This window comes from Hemiscyllium ocellatum, chromosome 37 (assembly GCF_020745735.1).
Source record: "Hemiscyllium ocellatum isolate sHemOce1 chromosome 37, sHemOce1.pat.X.cur, whole genome shotgun sequence".
NCBI lineage: Eukaryota > Metazoa > Chordata > Chondrichthyes > Orectolobiformes > Hemiscylliidae > Hemiscyllium > Hemiscyllium ocellatum.
In genome coordinates, this window is record NC_083437.1 from 11,324,687 (window position 1) to 11,343,889 (window position 19,203).

Below are 19,203 nucleotides of genomic sequence, written 5' to 3' on the forward strand. Positions count from 1 at the left end.
CTGACAAAGTATAAACTTTTCACTATACTCATTGAATGTATGTGACAATAAAGGCTATTCAATTCAATTCAATTCTTATTCCTGATGAAGGGCTTATGCTCAAAACGTCGAATTCTCTATTCCTGAGATGCTGCCTCACCTGCTGTGCTTTGACCAGCAACACATTTGCAGCTGTGATCTCCAGCATCTGCAGACCTTATTTTTTATTCTATTCTTTTCTCTTGTACCCTTGTACTTGAGTAAATGTGACATTAGAACCTAATTCTAATACTAAAGAATCCAAACTGATTGGTCCTCTGGTGGTCATATCTTTGCACGATACCTGCTGCCAATTCACTGAGCCCTTGCTAACCCACACTCTCTCCTTAGGTTATGGAAGTGTTACTGGTGACAGACTTGCTCAATATTGTACAACTAGTGGTAGAGCCTTTTTTTTTTAGGCTTTAACACCACCATAGAGTGAATTTAAATGGACCTGCATAACTGTAACTGAGAAACCCACACTATCATCATCCTAGGGGTTGCCATTAATCAGAATTGGACTGGCCTAACCATATAAATACAGTGCCTCCAACAGCAAATCAGAGACTAGGAATACTGCAGTGAGCAACTCACCTCCTGACCCCACGCAGCCTGTCCACCATCCACAAGGCACAAGTCAGGAGTGTGATGGAATACTCCCTACTTGCCTGGATGGGTGCAGCTCCAACAACACTCAAGAAGCTTGACATCATCCAGCACAAAGCAGCCAGCTTGATTGGTATCATATTTGCAAAGATTCAATCACTTCATGACCAACACTCAGTAGTGTGTACAATCTACAAAATGTACTGTAGCAATTCAACAAGTTTCCTTAGACAGCACCTTCCAAAGCTATGGCTGCTAGAATCTAAAAGGACAAGGGCAGCAGATACATGAGAACATCACCATCTATAAGTTCCCTTCTAAACCACTCAACATCCTGACTTGGAAATATGTCGCTGTTCCTTCACTGGCGCTGGGTTAAAATCCTGGAACTCCCTCCCTAATGTCATTTTGGGTCATCCATAGTGCATGGACTGTAATGGTTCAAGAAGGTAACTCACCACCACTTTCTCAAGAATGAGCAACAAAATGCTGGCTCAGGTAGTGATGCCCACATCCCATGAATTAATCAAAAGCCTCAAAATAAGGGGAGCAGATTCAGGGCTGCGTTGAGGAGCTTCTTCTTCTAGAGGGTTGTGAATCTGTGGAATTCCCTACCCAGTGAAGCAGTCGAGGCATTCTCATTCATTGTTTTTAAAGGAAAAATAGATCGATTTTTGAACAGTAAAGGAATTAAGAGTTATGGTGAGTGGGCGGGTATGTGGAGCTGGGTCCATGGAAAGACCAACCATGATCTTAATGAATGGCAGAGCAGGCTCGATAGACCAGATGGCCTACTCCTGCACCTAGTTCTTACCTTCTCAAACCATCATTGGGCCAGAGGTAACAGGTTACCTCTGTAACAGCTTTCAATGTGTTGTGTAGCTGGAATCTGGAGAATAGTTTTGGAGACCATTTGCCTCTCTTGTAAAGGTTTAGGTCCACCATTGCAGGTTTTGTTATGTAAAATGAATACAGTGATCCATCATGCTATTGCATAACAGCACCATTCACTGATTGAATGAAGTGTCCTCAAAAATCCATGTCTTGATTACTTTGCTCTACCTTATCTGTTTCATTTACAATTACAGAATAAATGCAACAATTTCATTTCATCACCAGAAATAATACTGAAGTACTGTCTCTGTTAGTTTTCTACTCAATAACAAATGGAGGAAGAACCAAGCAATAAATTTATCTGGGAAATGGGATACAAGGAGTCAGCTTTTGCTCACTGTGTGAATATTGGCCATTATCAGTGAGCTTTGCCTGGTTGACATTATAATCAGTGTACTCTGTAACGTTGACATAATTAAGTGGCTAAAATTGGAAAACATGCAGGAAGTAAATGGAGAAAACTGGAGGGAGAGGGGATTAAGAGGAAGTTTAAAATGACTTGATCAAATAAAGGTGAAATACCTATGAATGCCTTTACTGCCAGCAATTACATTCATGTGACACAAGTCAGGGTACTTCAACCTACGAGCCTTAGAATTAGTTTTTATCAAGCTGTTTCAGGACTTGATACAACTGGATCATTACTGGAAACAGACGTATGAACCGCTATTTGCTATTAATCGATGTTCATTGCTTCCATTGCAAAACAACGCTGAAGTTTAACACTCGTTGTTTATTTAAATTACAGCACGTGGGTGTTGTTCAGCATGCTGTTAAATATTTGCATGCTTGGACAAGCGACCCAGAATCTTAAGGGGCTAACAGTTTAAAGCCAGCCATTCTATTTAAAGGAAAGTTGGCCACCATATTTCAGACATGTAGTTCCTTGAGGAACCTGACCAGAAAGGTTTCAGTAATCAGTGACTTTAGCGATCAAGTTAGGTTTGAGCATCTTGGATCAAAACAAATTGAGGGGAGATTTCACAGGAGTCCTTACAGTTTGGAAGTAAGTCATTCAGACCATCTAGTTCACACTGACCCTCTGAAGAGCATCCCAACCAGACCCACCATCCTACCTTGTCTTCGTAATCCTGCATTTCTCATGGCCAATCCACCTGGCCTGCACATCCCTGGATACTATGGACAATTCAGCACATCCAATTCACCTAACCTGCATATATTTGGACTGTAGGAGGAAACTGGTGCAAACCCAAAGGGACGCCATGCAGACTCCGGGAGAATGTGCAAACTCCACACAGACAGTCACCGGAGGGTGGATTGAACACGGGTCCCTGGCCCTGTGAGGTAGCAGTGCCAACCACCATGCCAACATGACACTGGATGCCCTAATCGAGGTACACAAGAATATGATAGCTTAAGATAAAAGTGAGAAAGGAAGTCAGTTCTCATAAGTTGATGGGCTGGGGGCACTGATTTAAAGTTTTCATTAAGCAGGGACTGTGAGGAAGGTCCTCTTTAACATGGCAAATGGCAACTATTGGAAACTTGTTGCCCATAAGGGCAGTGAGATCACAGACAAGGAGAAATTGATGTCTGCTAGAGGAAATTAATCTTGCAGATAAATAGCGATAGAGTCAGGAAATGGGGCCGAGTGGCTTGCTGTACACAGATGTGATATAGAACTGATGGGCCGAATGGCCACATTCTATACTATAAAGACTGTGATTTCTGTGACCATTGAAATGCATTGCAGTTGAAGCAGATGCTGAAAATCACGGGAAAAGTGAGATGGGCCTAAGGTAGACACAATAGTGGCACAACAGGGCAGAGAGAGCTTGGTGTAGATGATAGGGAGCAGGAGACTTACCATCTATGTGCAGGAGTACAAAGGCCCATTTATACAACAGCAGTGGAGCCAGAAAACCACACAGTCAGTCAGGATTATATCCCCGAGGGTGCATTGCTACAAGAGGTTCAATGAACTCACTTGAATGGCCAAGGTTAGTGAATGTCACTGCAAATGCCTTATTCCACAAACTGCATTGCCAGTCCCACATACACTTCCATTCACTACCATTTCATTAGTCACCAGCTAACATCCAGCGATCAGCACCACAAGGACTCCTGCAGTACCTGGCACTGCCATCGTTTCTGGGATGGGCTGCAAATATGGACTGAGCCAGCAACTCCCAAATCCCATGAATGAATAAAACATACCAGTTCCTAACATTTATACATTTCACTTCACTCTCCCACACTTAGCAACGCTGCAAGCCTCAGAGATATATTTCAGCTGATAGAAACACAGAGGTGGCATAGTGGCTCAGTGGTTAGCACTGCTGCCTCAAAGCACCAGGGACCCAGGTTTGATTCCAGCGTGGACGATTGTCTCTGTGTGGAGTTTGCAGTGCCTGCATGGGTTTCCTCCCACAATTCGAAGATGTGCAGATTAGGTGAAGGTGGTCATGGCAAATTGCCCATAGTGTCCAAGGGCGTGTAGTCTAGCTGGGTTAGTCATAGAAAATGCAAGGTTATGGGGAGGTTTAGGTGAGATGCTGTTTGTAGAGTTGGGAATGGCTTGCCTCCACACTGCTGGAATTCTATGATTCAGCTCGCACACACTGTTAGTTTTTGAACCATCAGCCCAACATATTATAGCATAATCACAAACATATTTCACGCCCTCTTGCAGAATAAGGTAGAATGTTAGTGGAAACACTAAAGCTGACTGACAGGGAAGAGATACAGCCAGATGCCCTTATACTGATGAAAGGAACTGCGCTCATCATCAGCTGACTGGCTATGAATGGGTCCATAGCTAGGGTTGGCACTGATGATATATGTTTTTTTCTCATAGCTTCTGCCTCATATCCCAATACTCCATTATCTCACAAACTATTTGCAGTTATAAGCTGTGGATGTTTTAATGCATAAGTTTGATTTAGACTGTTCATTTTCTGTTGGATTTTGTTTTCATATCTTGGCAAGTGACATCAGTTACAGGCAGGTTTTGGGACTGTTATTGAATGGGGATTTGGGGTTGTGTTCACTGCTATTATTTAAATGAATTGTTAACAAAGAGCCTTGCAATAAGGACCAACGTTAGCTGCTCCTTTCCTTCTCCATGGATATCTTCTTACCTTCTTGAGCTAGGCGCCTAATGCTGATGACAGGCTATGCCATCACCTTCACAGAGCCCCTACAGTGTGGAAACAGGCTATTCAGCCCATCAAGTCCATACTGACCCTCTGAAGACCATCCCATACAGACCACCCTCATCCTTGCATTTTCCATGGCTAATCCACCTAGCCACCATATCCTTGGACTGTGGGAGGAAATCAGAGCACCCAAAGGAAACCCAAGCAGTCACGGGGAGAATGTGCAAATACCACACAGACAGACGCCCAAGGGTGTAATCAAACCCGGGTCCCTGGTGCTAAGCACTGAGCCACCGTGCCACCCGATCTTGTTATTTTGAGTGCAGCAAACCATGCACAAACATGGAGGTGCTTCCGCTGAATGTTGTATGGCTCCTCCACTGTGTCCACGGTAACAGAAGCATATCTCAGCTGCCCCAGTGATCTACTCCATCATATATTGTTTGATTGCATCACTTCCGCTGTATGTATTCTGCCTATTTAAACATAGATTACACTTTGGAGTCAACAGCTGTCTGCTCAGTGCATAGTTTTTGTTGCCTGAAAACACACTGGTTTGTTAATGTTGGCTGAAGTGCTGATGGTATAGTGGCTACAAGAGCAGATCCAGAGACTGGGAATTCTGTGGGGACTAACTCACTTCCTGACTCTCCCAAAATCAGCTCACAATTTACAAGGCACAAAATCAGGAGTGTGATGGAATATGTCACCCCACTTCCCTCCTTTCCTGGATGGTTCAGTTTCAACAATACTCAAAATCATAAAGGGCAAAGCAACAGAGTTGATAGGCAACCCATCCATCATCCTCCATGTTCACTCCCTTCAACATGAATGCACAATGGCAACAGTGTCTAACATCCACAAGCTCTAATTCACTGAGGCTCATTACACAACACCTTCCAAACCCATAAACAGTTCCATCGCGGTGGACAAGGGCAGCAAATGGAACCTACCATCCCTGCAAGTCCCCCCCCAATCCACTCACCATTTTCAACTGGAAATATGCTGTCATTCCTTCACTGTCGCTGGTTCAAATCCTGGAACTCCCTCTCTAAGGGCATTGTGAGTCTATTTACTTAGTGTATTTTGTGACAGTTCAGTAAGACAACCCATCACCACCTTCTCCAACAGCACATTCTGCAAGGCAATGTGGGATGAGTGCTGAATGCTGACCCAACCAGACACACACACACACACACACACCTCCCACAAACAAATTAGAAAATAAATGTCCAAGTTGGCACTCGTTGCCTCAAAAGTGGCATTCATGCAGTCAGTGTAACCCTGCACCATGAGGAAACCTACAATCCTCCATAATCCACACACACTCACACAGGCCATTTTCCTCTGCTAAAAGAGAACAAACAAGCACAGTTAAACTCTCCAGAGCTGGAATTTTCATTAAGTGGTAGAGGCCATTCCCTATTCCCAGGGGCAGTTTCAGTAGATGCGTGACACATACATGCTCACATTGGGTGAATTAACATGCCATATGGAGACAATATGATATGAATCATCCCCCAACACGCATTCCCCAAACAGAACTAACAGCGTAAAGGAGCAGTAGTGACCTCATGCTGGAATATGAGGGAGGGAATCGGAGGAGGGGATAGAAATCTATCCAACAAAGTCATGGATTAGCTGCCCTGTGATGGCCATCGCTATGGCAGAAGGGTACCATGTGGAGAGGTTATCCTTCACAACCATAGCCTGATAGTTGTGGTCATAGTATAAGTTTCCCCATTTACAAGTCTTCAGAGGGGGATTCCAGCTTGAGATGCCCTCATCCACCAACTGAAGCAGCATTCACCTCTTCTAATTGAGCAACTAGTCACCTAAATGAGCAAAAGCAACTTTAAGCAAACGCTTCTACAAGGGTCAATAAAAACCAAGCAGCAAGTAATTTGAATGATGCTGATGTAAGTCCTTGGTGCAATTAAATAAGCGTTCAGCTGTGATGTTACCTGATCATTCAGATCCAAAGCAACATCAAGTCAAAATGAAAAGCTTATTGGACATCACAATTGTCCACACTTCAAGTTTCTCATGCACATTTCCTATAGTAGTGTGAATGAACACCCCAAAATAGGGTTCCCATATGTTGAGCTCCAGATGTATTTGCATGAACTGCAGTTCTGGAACTGGAGGCAAAATGACACCTGCAGCAAACAAATAAGTTTGGTAGAATCAGCATTGGTCACCTCACTGACTAAACAGTAGTCAAACAAGGAAACAAATTACCATAATGTTCTGATGAGAGAATGTTTGGTTCTTGATCTTTTTCAGAAAAAACTGAAGTAAAAGTTAAGGCGTCGCTCATCATAAGCAGCCATCTCTTCAACAATCTCTGAACAGACTGGTGATTTTACTCCTGTTTGGTTATTGTATAGGTTACCCTTTCAGCTCAGAGAATACTGACCCTTTATTTATCATTTCCTAATAAAATATTTTCCTTGTTGCTTATGTTTTTCTGTTAAATGTTATTTGTAAAGAAATCTGTGAATGAACAAGTTGACTACTTCATTATTTCCAGCTGCAATCAATTGGGGATGGGAGGGAGGTGTCAGTTAGCTCAGCTGGCTGGATGGCTGGATGATGATGCTCAATGCTCCAGGTAACATCCTTTTCCCAGTTGACAGCGTGGCTTCAATTTCCAGATTAGCTGAGGTTACCACGAAGGTTCCTCTTTCTCATTTTTTCAGGAGAGAAACTACCATCATTACCGGGCCTACATGTGACCCCCTGACCCAAAGCAACGCGGTTAACTCTTAACTGCCTCCTAGACAATTAGGATGAGCAATAAGTGCTGGTCTAGCCAGTGACGCCCTCATCCTGTGAATTTTTTTTTAAAAAGTTTTCTTCCTTCCCCTGATGTGGTGGTTACTCTTATGTTAAACCACCATCTGTTGTCTTTCTTTAATGAGAGAGTGGGTCTATGGTGACTTCATCTTTAACAAGTTTACAAGCTATTTATAACACAAAAAAACAAACACCTTTAATGATTAACACAGTTTCCATTTTCACACACTTACGTATTCTTTTAACTTGTCAACAATGGCCTTTCCTTTTTTAACTATCAGTTTTTATATATCCACATATCTAGGTCTTTGGCACTAGCCTTTCATTCTTTTGCCAAAACTTTAAAGCTGTAGGACCTATTTTATTTGTTTTTTTTTTCTTTTGATATCCCCTAACCATTGGCTTCTGCTTACCTCATCTCCTTTTCAGTTAATCTTGCTGGAGCTCTGAATGAAAAGTTCAGTCCCCTCACTTACATTCCTTAAATTACAGAAAAAAAAGTTTCTAGCTTGAGTCCAGGAAGTTTTATTTTGATTCTGCAATGTTTATTGTAAACTTATTTATTTTTATTAATTTCGGACCAAGATATGTCAGTGATCCAGAATAAAGCGATGGTTTCAGAAGTGGACTAGGAGAATTGGCCATTTTAATAAACCTTTTCCAAGCACAAGAAGCAAATAAACCCTGATTGGCAGAATTTAATTAAATGTTGGTTTGACTCCAGGATCGCTTCCCAGACAGCACTGCAATGGCTACAAGAGAAAGTGTAGAAATTATCTTCAACGTGTTATTGAACAAGTGCTTCACATACATCTCTCTTGCTGTTACATTATTAATTTGCCTAAAGGTATAAATCTATTTCTACTATCTTGGGTATTATTTTCCCGTATACCTCCAGTGGAATACAATGAGGGGGAAAGCTACGCTATAGATATATAGCAGTTTGATCAGAACACATCTGGTTCTAGGTACCACACATCTGGAGGGATATATCGAGAGAGTGCACGTTCACCAGAATTGGACCAAGACTGAAGGTTGAAATACTAAGGGCACATTGGACTAAATAGACTATTGCCGTTCCTTTTTATTCTTGGTATTTTGGGAAGCATTGCATTGTTCGACAGCAATGATGGATTGTCATTGAGTGAGTGTATTGAATTCCTTTTCAATAGAAAACCAATCCTACAGGACAAAAAAACCCTGAATTAGACAATTCTATATCATCCAAAAGGAAGACTTCAATTAAGCTACCAGCGCACTAACTCACTAAACAAAGGAAATCATTTAGTGTGGCGAATGCTGCTTAATCAAATGGGTAAATGTGCAGAGAGTAGCACCAAGTCAGATTGAAAATGAGAACTAAATCAAATTCCCAATTGCATGTCATCTGGAAAACTCATGATCAAAATGTAATTAGTCCTGGAAGAGGTTGGGATTGTAGAGTGGCCAGAGTGATCTGATTCTATTTTTTGAATTTTCTCATGAATTTATCCAGTGAGAATGCTTTCTGCAGTTCTTTGAGAAACACTGACAGAGAGCTTTGCCAATACCTTTCCCATAGCAATCTAAGCCATGTGTTTATCACAGAATTAGTACAACACCTTTAGAATGTACATGTAGGTGGAATCTTTGCTTATAAAACATTGTTTGATCTGAATGCTGTTCACACAAGATTCAGATGAAAGAGCCTCATCAACTATTTGATTTCAACTTTCCAGGCCATCAATCAGCTAATTATAGGATTTAACTGTTTCTTATACCAATCCTCTGCCTAGGCTGCATTTGCTTTTCTCTGTAATTGTTTCCAGCCATTAGTGACTCACTGAAACAAGAAATACATCTTGACATCTATCCTGACATATCCTTCATGATGTTTTGTTTTCTTCAAATATACAAAGGCCCTGGCCTCTCTAACCTGTTAACCTATAACCAACAATCTGTCCTGGTCCACCCCCATTGATCCTATCGTCAAAAAAGCACAGCCGTGCCTCTACTCCCTCAGCATGTCCATAAAGAATCATCAATCTTTAAAGATGCAGCACAGAGAGCATCCGATCCAGATACATTACAGCTTTGTATAACAACTGCTTTTCCCAAGATTGCAAAAAACTACAGAGAGTTATGCACATAGCCCAATCCAACACATAAACCAACCTTCCATCTATTCACTCCATTTATACTTCCCATTGACTCGGGAGAGCAACCAGCATGATCAAGAGCCCTCCCACCCTGGTTATACTCTCTTCCATCGGGCAGAAGATACAGAAGTTTGAAAACATGGAGGAATGCATTCAAGAACAGCTTCTTCTCCACTGTTATCAGAGGTTTGAATGGAATTCTTTAATGTTAATGTTGATCTTTGTCTGCACCTTCTTGGCAGCTGTAACACTGTACTCTGCACTCTGTCCGGTTACCCTCATGCACTGTGTATAGTAGGATCTGCCCTATAAAGCATATAAAAAGCAACACTGTTCACTGTGCCTCAGGACATGTGGCAGTAATAAATCTAATCAAATCAAATCAAATATTAGGAATATATGAATAGGTTGAAAAACATTATTTAATCATCCACTGAGTTCAAAAGGAGACTACATAGTTCATTGTCTATGTACTCCAATTACCATTAAAAGTCAGTGTGAATTGATATGGACCAAATTCAGGCAAATGGGACTGGTTTAATTGTGAAAACTGGGCAGCATGGGCAGGTAGGGCTGAAGGGTCAGTTTCCAGGCTGAAAACTTCTATGGGCCTATAACTCTGAATCGTTGTGCTCTCTGAATGAAATCATCATATTCAACCTATTTTCATATCATTGCATTGTATTTGCTGTCGTGCACCCACCTTTCTGACTACCTGGTCAATGTGGGTCTCCATGCTTCACACCCGTCTACTTTTAGCTCACCATTCACACGGCAAACAAACTCTTAATGCTGACTAGCATGTTGTCTCAGTTCACAGCACTTACTAGCACATACCTCTCACTGCTGGCGTCATTAGTTTGTGCCCATCAGTGTTGTCAATGCCAGCACATACCTCTCTGAGTGGTATCATTGCTCACTGCTCAGCTGGACACTTGACATGCCCCTCCCCTCTCCCCCCCCAGTCACTCCACATTCTCCTCTCTCTACCTGTCAGTCAAGGAGCTGGCGGGTCCTCCAGCAACCAACTCATTCTGATGGCCAACGTCTTCCTGCCTGCTTCTAAATCCATTCTGACCCAGCCTCTTTTCTACCCTCATCTGGGTTTCCATTTTCCTTCCCCCACTCTCTGTGCCCTCTCCATAGCCCTTCTCACCTTTGACATGGATCCTCTTTATTATCTTTTCTAACTCTCCAAAGGACTCTCTTTCCTCTCCCTTCACTGAGATTACTTTCTCCAGATGTATCTCAAGAAAGGTTAGTTAGTTATTTCAAAGAGAAAAAGTGAGCATATATATTTGTGGGACTGGATGAAGAGGAGACTCCTATGGGGTACAAACAGAAGCATAAAGTTGATGGGCTGAACGATCTGATCCTGTGCTCCTTGCTAGTGGTTTGAATCAAGTGAAAAAGTCAAAGGGAAAGGTTTCATATTGCCAATTTCCTTTCACCATGCCCAGCTCAGGATTTGAACAGAAGTTCATTCTTTTTAATGGCTCACTTTATCATTCATTATTATTCTGCCATACATGTCTTCGACATAGTGACTGAGTTTTAACTTATTTAATAAGGCATCTAATTGTCAGAGTATTAATTGCACCCCTGAGATTCACTTCCAAGGAAACAAATTGAGGTTAGCCAAATGGAGTCATTAAAATTGCTTTATATGCGTTCCATTTCAGATGTCCTGGAACCAATGCCAGAACACTTTGTGTGTTCTTTAGATGGCGATGCAGGTCAGATAGGCTATAACCACATGGTGCTCTTAACATTCTGCTGTTCCTTCACTTTTACAAAACAGCTCATCTGCACCATTTTCATGTTAAGTTTTCATTGTGCTATTGTACAAAGGTAATGTTTTACATGTTTTATGGATTAATTTTCTTCACATTAGATTGTTTGTACATTTTGGTTAATATTATTTTCTAAATGGCTCAGTGACTTACCAGTAAAATTTAGAAAACTGTTTTATTAGACATTGGGTGGCACGGTGGCTCAGTGGTTGGCACTGCTATCTCACAGCACCAGGGACCCAGGTTCGGTTCTACCTTTGGGTAACTGGCTGTGCAGAGTTTGCATGTTCTCCCTGTGTCTTTGTTGGTCTCCTACCACAGTCCAAAGATATACAGGTTAGGTGGATTGGCCACAGAAATCTCAGGTTACAGAAATAAGGTTGGGTGGGGAGGTGGGTGCATGTCATGGGTCAGATACTCTTTAGAGGATAGATGTAGAGTCAATGGGCAAAATAGCCCACTTCATTGTCATTGTCAGTGGCATTAATAATCATGGCTGTTGTAGATATTTGTGCTGAATAAGATAATATCAAATAATAAGAATAAAATATACAGATTTTTATCAAGGAATGCTGAATGTGGTGTGCAATTCTGATCTCTCTCCTATCAGAGGGATGTTGTCAAATTTGAAAGGGTTCAGAAATGATTTACAAGGATGTTGCCAGGACTGGAAGATTTGAGCTACAAGGAGAGGCTGAATAGGCTGGAGCTGTTTTTCCTGGAACATCGGAGATTGGGGGATGACCTTATAGACGTTGATAAAATCATAAGAGGCATGGATAGGTAAATAGACAAGGCCTTTTCCTGGGGTGAGAGAGTCTAGAACTAGAGGGCATAGGTAGAGGGCAAGAGGGGGAAAAAAACTAAAAAGGACCTAAGGGGTAACTTTTTCACGCAGAGGATGGTGCGTTTATGGAATGAGCTGCCAGGGGGAGTGGTGGAGGCTGGTACACTTGCAACATTTAAAAGGCATCTGGATAGGTATATGATTAGGAAGGGTTCAGAGGAATATGGGCCAAATGCTGACTAAATTAATTTAGGATATCTGTTTGGCATGGACGAGTTGGACTGAAGTTGTTTCTGTGCTGTATGATTCCAATTACTTCTATTATCCCCATTTATAGCAGTGTCTATTTTTCTCATTATCATTCCATAGTCTAACAGAATATAAAGCTTTTAAAAGAGATGATGCATCATTTTTAGATATGGTTCACGGACTTTATTAGAGCCTGCACTTTAGCTGCCTTTGGCGACACTAGCTTTTGCCCTATGCTAAAACCTAAATAAGTTACTCTGGCTTTTGTGAATTCACTCTTGGAAAGATGAATTACAACCACAATTGTTTAATTTTCTAATTGCTTTATATGTTCTTCCCATATATTATGGTACATTACACCCTCATCTGAGTAAACCACGCAGTTCAGCACTTCAGTTATGACAGTGATATCAGACAGATTAAAGAATGATCAGACAGTGTGAAGAGTGATGCCAGGTATTATGAATGTTCCGAATTAAGATGGAGTGAAGAGTGATACTGAGTAGTATAAAGAATATCAGAGAGTGGAAAGATTATTAGAGAGTGTGCAGATTGTTATCAGATGATAGGAAGGCTATCAGACAATGTGTACAGTGTTATCAGACATGTCAGAAGTGTTCTGAAATCTGTACAATGAGGATAAACCAACTGAAAATTATGGTGTTTAGCAGTGCTGTAATTGTCTGGTCTTTTCCCATTAATGCTATTCCACCATGAATTAAATAACTGAAATTTAATAACACACCCATTACTGCTGTGGATACTTAATTCACTGAATATTGTTAACCATTCTTCACTTTGCTTGAAATTATGCTTATGATGACATTCTGTTAAGAATGCTGGGAGGTTTCCTTTTTAAGAGTTACCATTACCCAGAAAGAGGGAATTTGTCTTTTATTTCCAGCTTCACAAGTTGATACATTGAGTGACATTGAAACATGTCATTTTGTATGTTGCATAGTGGTAATGACACCCTGTTTTTCTGGCTCATCAATAAGATCTCTCTGGCAGATACTCGTCTGTTCCTTCACCAATACACCTTTATGAAATACATTCACTATAACACATAATTAGCTAATTGCATCATTAACATGTGCACTTTTGAGTGGGTTTAGAATTAATGCAGCTGTTGATAATTACAGTACAAAGACCTTAAATTGAGGCCCATTTCGAAGAGAATAGTGTTAACTAGTGGTTTGTATAATGTGCAGAGATTAGCACTATCCTGGCACAAAACTGAGAGATTAGCCTATAACATTACACTGCCAAGTCAAGCCTAACCTTCTGGAAATCTCAAAGTATTCAAACAATTTGCATGTTACCTTAATAAATCAAATTATTGAAGAGTCCATTCCTTTCCATGTTTCCCAACACTATTGCCTCTGCCTGAACACTTCTGCTCCTCATTCTTCCCAGTTTCCTTCTCATGATGTTGATTAGATCTTTTCCATTTTCTTCATCTTCCTCTTATCTTGTCTCTCCTTTCATACATGACAGAATCTCTCTTGCGCTTACATTACATTTTGATGTTTAATCAGATGCATTTCATTTACATGAGCAGCAACTCACTTTCCAAATGAGATCACATTTCCTACAGATCAAATTACACAATATATTAGATAACGTCGTGGAAGAAAGTTTCTATAAACATCGAAGATCGAAAGTATAATAAATAATACATTGCAATAGTTTACTGAATACAACTTTTCGTTACAAAAATAACATTAGTATGACACTTTGCTGATCTCTTCCAGCATGGTTCTTTGAAATTCAACGAATCAAGGTGAATAAATGTATGTCACTTATACTCTTGCTGTATAATGTGCCATTTTCCTTGATGACCACTGTGGTACCTTATGGTTTTTGCCATCACTACCAGTGAGTGCATGACACTGGGTAAGAGATATTTTAGGTGGTTCATTGCCACTGATCTTCTTTGCCTTTAATTTGTCTTGGGAACAGTGGTAGAGGAATCTATACAGATGAGATGCTGTTCCCAGGTGACATGGGCGTTTATTGTATAACAGCAGTAAGGACAACTAATTTTGATTAGGCTAAATTACTAGGATTTAGGGAGTGGGTACAGATATATCTGTTCCCTCCAAAAGCTAGATTAGAACTCCTTGTCTCCAAACTGTGTGTGTGACTACAATAGAATAGCTAGAGTCAATGTCACATAAACTTTAATCGCTTCTAATATAAGTACAAAATATATGCCATAATCTGTTAAAATTCAAGGTGCAAAGAATTATCTGAGGTAAATATTTCAGGTAAAAATTAACAACTTTATTCTTTAAGTCCATTGAAGAATATTAAAACTAACAACTATTTACAATTCCTTTCTCTTAAACCTTTTTTCCCTCCCACTCTACAATACTAGTCAAAAAAAACACCAATTGAGATTACAAAAAAAGTTACATTTCAAAACCAGTTAGTTTTGCCAAGTTTCCTCTGTACTTTCTCTCCAGATCAGTTTCTTTGTTCTGCTGTGCAAACATCTTCCACAGATAGGTACTTCTCAGAGAGCTCTTAAACTCGCAGCCTACATCTGGTGGTCTTTTGGCAGTTCTCTCTCAACTGTTCACAATGTCTGGTTTTATACCACAAAATATCGGATCATTTCATTGGTTTTAATATTATCCTAATACTAAATTCAAACTTGATTGAAGTTTGGCATCATGGGGCATAATTTAAACTGATTGGCCAAACTTAAATTTGTTTTTGTTTTAAGACAACCCAGCTACTCTGTTTGTGTTGACCATGTGTTACATTGTTACCTTGTTCAGAACACTTTGTGCTATGTCAGGCAGTTCTGCTAGCTTTTAACTCTCTTAAAGGTACAGTGACTCTGCATCATCATAACAAGTTCAACAAACTGTTTTCATTGCTTTAAAAGCTTTATTTCATTCAAGAAAGCTCTGAACATAAGCTGTACAAAAAGCTTTTGATTGATTTTTTTTTCCAAGAACTGTTAAATCAGAAAGCAAGCTAATCATTTTTTAAAATAAAAAGATAAGGCTTCATTGAACGTACCTTTTATAGAGAATGAAGAGTAGGTCCATCTTCAGACTATTCAAGTTATAGATCCGTACATACAGAAATTAGTGCTTTGGTTTCCTGAAATCTTTGAGGTCCAAGACTTCTTTTTATCTGACACTCAATGAGGTTTCCAAGTGTCTACCACTTAGAACTTGACCTCCTTTATAGACAGATATCACTGCTTACTATGAAATGTCACTGTGGTGTGGACTTTGCCTCCAGCAGAATATTTATACTGAATGCCTATGGTAGATCTCATAACATAAGAACTAGAAGATGTAAAGTTTCAACAGACATGTATGAAAGCTCTGGATTCTTACTTAAATTACAGATAGTGATATTTCAGTGCCTGGACTAATATTATATCTTCCAGTTCCAGAAAATAGCACAATTTCAGTATGTCATGCTTCAAGTGAGGCCAGTTAAGTTGAAATCTGAGACTTTTATATCATCAGATCACACACCGTGAGAGGGTGATAGTATAATGAACATGTATCTGAAAATAAGGCTTCTAACTGTGAGACATAACATAGGATCTTTAGAAATGGTGAGAAACTCTTTGAGGGTGGTTCTGGGAATGAGGGACCTCAGTTATATTGGACAGGTTAGAGATGTGAAGCCTGCTCTGCTTAAACAAGAGACAGTTGAGGGGAGATTTGACAGAAGGATTCAAAATCATGAGGACAGAGTAGTGTGAGTCAAACTGGCCCATTGGTAGAAGAATCAAGAAGCAGAGGGTACTGAGTAAATTTGATTGAGAAAATGACCAAAGATAATATCAGAATAAATGTTTTTATGCAGTGAGTATTTAGGACTGAAAATTCACTGCCTGAGTGGGTGGGGATTCAATGGTGGCTTCTCAAAAGAGAATTGGATAAGCATCCAAAGAGAAAGGATTTACACTTCCTTGAGGAGTGGGGCTTGGGGACTGGGACTAGCCGCATTATTCCTTAAGAAACAAAGGGCACCGTATGACATAGAATTATAGAATCCCTACAGTGTGGAAACAGACCATTTGGCCCAACATATGAGAAAGGCAACTGATGGTGGCTTAAACTGAGGGTCAGCACATCACAAGGAGAGGTGGCAAGGTTGGGTATGATGGGCTTTTATGGTAACCTCAGAGAGCATAGAAAATGAATCAACACTGTTGGTGTCACTTTGCATCATAAACCTTTTGAAGAGTAACCCACCCAGACCCATTTCCCTGACTAATCCCAGAATGTCAAATGGACCCTCTCTGTGTTGTCCCTACACTGGAATATAAAAGGAAATGGCTCAGTGTTCAAGCACAGTGGGAATCTATAGTGCAATTGTAGTGTCCATACCTCTGGATCGGGAGGCTTAGGTTTAAGCCCTGCCTCCTTCAGCAGAGTATGATGCATCAAAATGCAAGCTGATTAGGAAAATATCGACTGAGGCAGCTTAGCAATCTCATCAATGGGCAAAGGTCAGTACAAAAAAATTAAAAGGACCAAGAAAGAGCTTTTTTAACAAAAAAAAAGCAAAGTAATATTCCTAAAACCATACAGAAATAATGTGTTGAATCTGGAGGCTTTGTCGAAAAGCTTGACTTAGTTCTTTCTGTAAATCAATAGAATAAACATAAAGCAATTTCTATGAAGGATGGGCAGGTTGCTAGGTTACCGCCCGCAATGCAAAGTTGGAAATCACCTGTAATTTTGTTTTTGTCTGCCTGAGAAGTAAGACAGTACTTGTTACTGTGGTATGGAATATTTCTTTCACTTAACCACTTTATTCCTGTTCCCACATGCTTTGTCTGCTAAACCATTAACAAAAGCTGCTGTCTTGTCCTACCAATGTCAGAGATTACGAAAGGGCCTTATGACAGGATCGGACACCTTGGAGCTAGAAGCATTTAGGCACAGGCTCAATTTCTGTCCACTCAGTGTATCGGTTGGTTTGCTTGGTTGGCTGGATAGCTGGTTTATGACACAAAGTGATACCAACAGTGTCAGTTCATTTTCTGTACTATCTGAGATGATCATAAAAGCCCATCCTACCAACCTTGCTATCTTTTCTTGTGATATTCTGACCCTCAGGTTAAGCCGCCATCAGCTGCCTTTCTTAAATGAAAGAGTGTGGGGTTATGGCTATTTACCCAGGCCTGAATGCAAGATGAGAGCAGTCCCCTAGAATACAAAAACAGAGACTGTTTGGGGGAAGATGTTTATATGTTTCAATGGAGTTGGCTCTGAAGCAAGATGAGTCCAATAGCCAATGTCATCCTTAAGAATTTCTCATTGCATGGGTTTATAAATATGAAAGCATGTCAGAGTAAGGAGGCTTTTGATGAGGGAAGTAAACTAAAGGTAAAAATCAAAATAATGGTAAAGGACCTTTTACATTACCACACATTACCACAAAGTCAATGATACTTTGGCCAAAATCTTGGCTGTAAATTTGGAGGTAGGTTTGTGTATGATCAACATCCACAAACGAAGCTGCACCAGAACATTATTTCAATGAGCCAACACACACTGCAGCACAGAGGAGCTATACAGAACACAGGAAAATCACCTATACCACGTATTCAAATAGAACAGTTACCCAATGAACACAGTCCGCTGATTTCTCAACAACAAACCCAAACAAGCAGACAAACCACGTCCAGAAACCCTAGCCACGCTCCCGTACATCAAAGACATCTCGGAAATGACTGCCAGACTACTCAGACCCTTTAGCATCATGGTATCCCACAAACTCACCAACACACTAAAACAACAGCTAATGATCTTGAAAGACCCTATACAGACAACAAGCAAAACTAATGTCATTTGCAAAATACCGTGTTAGGACTGTAACAAACACTTAATTGAAAAAACAGGCAGAAAACTAGCCATCAGGCTACATGAACGTCAACTAGTTGCAAAAAGACATGACCCTCTCTCACTAGCATCCTTACACACAGATGAGGGAGGACACCACTTCAACTGGGACAACACATCCATCCTTGGACAAGCCAAACAGAGATATGCACGAGAATTCCTAGAAGCATGGCATTCCAACTGGAACTCTATCAACAAACATATTGAGTTAGACCACTGAGAAAAAGAACAGGAAGTGACTTCACCACAGGAAATGACATCACCTATTCAAAGAAACCCAAACATATAAATCGAAAACAGGACTTATCAGCAGTGCTTTGCCTGAGGCCCACTGAAAATGTTACCGAGAAGGGTGATGAAACATCTGGAATTGAACCTTCTAGCTCAGCGAGCAAACCTACATCTAGATCCTCAACCTGAGATACAAATCTTCTCAAAACTGCTTGGCTGTAAATTCTCTGGCTAATCAGTCTCCCTGCTGAGATAGCTATGTAAAAGGCATCTGGATGGGTTCAGGGATAAAAAGATTTCAGAGGGATATGAGCCAAATGTGGCAAATGAGATTAAATTCATTTGGGATGTCTAGTTGACATGGATGAGTTTGACCGAACGGTCAGGTTTTTTGCTGTGCTCATCTATGACTCTATAGAAGGCCTCTATTTCTAGTCTTGATACTTCAGAACGTGTAGGGGATTATAATTACTGGCACTGGAAGATAATCACACACAGTAGATATTGTTTCCATTCTGGGATCTTGACGTTTATCGCTCCTTGTGCGTAGTTTATAATTTTGCTACTCCCAAAGGTGTTCATTAAGGTTTAGTTAGCGATGAGCATTTATGCTACTTTAATGCTGTCATCTGTCTTCTGTGGCTTGGTTTTATGAGCAGCAAAGCACAGAGTATCCCC